This window comes from Pinus tabuliformis, chromosome 4_1 (genome assembly GCF_031772625.1).
Source record: "Pinus tabuliformis cultivar Carrire ecotype Pingquan chromosome 4_1, CPIR1, whole genome shotgun sequence".
NCBI lineage: Eukaryota > Viridiplantae > Streptophyta > Pinopsida > Pinales > Pinaceae > Pinus > Pinus tabuliformis.
This window is the reverse complement of record NC_142303.1, coordinates 578,822,908-578,825,431: the sequence shown is the minus strand read 5'-3', so window position 1 is coordinate 578,825,431 and position 2,524 is coordinate 578,822,908.

The following is a 2,524-nucleotide window of genomic DNA, read 5'->3' as shown; positions in this document are numbered from 1 at the left end:
TTGTGGTTAGACATGATTGGCTACTCATCCTTTTATCATGCTTCACTATTACACCAAGGGCACTTCTAAGACATTTTTTAAGACAAAATAAATCTTTTGTCTTAAAAAATCACTTTTTATTTTAGTTATTTTACATTAAAATTTAATATCAATTGAATTGCCTTCAATATAAAATTTAAAACAAAAAGAGTTTGAGACAAAAATATTTTAAGACAAAACTTTATATTTAAGATAAAAATAGTTTAAGACAAAAATATTTTAAGACAAAACTTTAAATTTAAGACAAAAATATTTTAAGAGAAAACTTTAAATTTAAGACAAAAACAGTTTGAGACAAAAATATTTTAAGAAAAATTTTATATTTGAGACAAAAATAGTTTAAGACAAAACTTTATATTTAAGACAAACAATTTGAGACAAAAATATTTTAAGACAAAATTTATATTTGAGACAAAAACAGTTTAAGACAAAATTATTTTAAGAAAAACCTTATATTTAAGACAAAAACAGTTTGAGACAAAAATATTTTAGGACAAAACTTAAAGACGAAACTCATTTAAGACAATTAACAATTAAGACAAAAACATATCAATTTAAGACAATATTATCTAATAACTGCAAAATTGACTCTGACAGTGCGCCTTAAGTTTGTTAGTTTGCATGCTACTACTGTCTTGTGCCTATACCAAGGTCGTTATTTCACTTACCATTCACATTATCTTATATAAAGACAATGATTTGTTGGGCTATTTGTTTTGTGGAGTTATCCGACTCTGAAGAACGCAACAATTTTTCCTGGCAAGATTTCATGGACATCAATTCCACTTCTGTCCCTTCGATCTCTCCTGATACAATTAGAGACAACTTGTCTGTCATTGCATTCGATCGGTGAGTCACTTTAGTACTTACTACTGCAGAGAAGTTGATAAACTAACTAAATTGTAGACTCATCCTCCTGGTTATGGGATTAAGCCTCAAGTTTGAATTTCCCTTGATATGCATCCCCTCAGACTTTGGATCTAGCTCAAGGTAATCAGTTGCAAGAAATATTGCAATGTGGATGGCTTACAATTGCGTGGAGAGTTGAAGTCCTTCCTTCATTTTTCAGCCATCATTAAACACACAGATAAGTGTACATTGCTTATGTGTATTTCCTTATGGAGTGTGATGAATCTTGTTACATTTTGAATGGTGCAATATCTTGTGTGTTTGTAAATGTAAATGAATGTATGAGTTTTGACGCTCACTGTATCTTCATGATTATAACGGTGTAATGTATGCACATGAATTTTAAAGTGTGCGTAGAATATGCTATTGATTATCATGTGCATGGTGAATGCACAATTATGTGCTCATATTCAGTCGGTTGATTTCTAAATTTATGGGTATAATTAGTTTAACCAATCCCTACGCTAGTTATTTTGTTAACACAAAGAATTTAGGTATCAGGAATTGGGTCATGAGTCTCCTTGAAACTACAGGAGGGTGGGTGCACAACAGTTGTAGTTATGCTTTATGAACCTAGCATAGGTTTCTTTTTAGTCCATATACGATATGTTTTCGAGGTCGAGAGGAAGTGGGAGAACATGACTTTGTTGACATGCTAGCAGGTCCAAAACCTAGTAGGCGCTGGTGAAACCACACCCTAGTGGAACCATGTTGTGTGTATAGACACCAATCATAATCCATCGACCCTAGTAATCAAATATGAGGTAAGGGAAGGGTCTATACACTTGGCCAAATGTTGTTTTATTTTGGGTGAGAATCCTAAAGGGAAAGAGTGTGGTACAGGTAGAACTAGGAGTGTTGGGAACATTTTTAGCCACCCATCGTTGAAATATTTGTACCCTACAACACCCTAAGAGTGTAAAAATTAATATAAATTTGTTACTACTGATGTATTCGAACTAAAAACAAGAGATTACAAATTTCCTCTGCTATTCTGAGAAATGGAAATCCCAATTTAGAAACACATGCAATGACATGCAACCATCAAAACAACACAAGAACACAATTATTTATAGGGAAACCCAACAGGGAAAAACCCTTCCACTTCTTTTCATTAATCATATGAGAATGAGAAATTATTACAATGTCTTGCTTCAATCCTGAAGCACACCCTGCACTGTAAACTTGTTCTCCTACTAATTGTCCTGCTCTGCCTAACACTTAGTCAATTCAAGGCCCCATATTTCTCCTATTTCCTTGCATAATTCCTGAGGAAATTAGCTCCTAAATAATAGGGGAATTCACTATTCCCTTGTGCAAATCCCAAGTAATCGATCGCTTGCCTCAATGCCCAACATGTACACTCAACTAGTATACAATTAATAATTACAATGTGCCTTTTCCTCCACTTCAGTTTGGCAATTCAAATTCGATGCATCTCTAGGATTTTTTTAGCTAATTGACGAGTTTAACTGAGAGATCACTGAGTTAAAAAAAAGTATACTACTCAATTGACCTTCAACTGAATTGACTAGTTGCTTGAGCTCAGTTAACTGAGTCAAAATGAAAATAATTG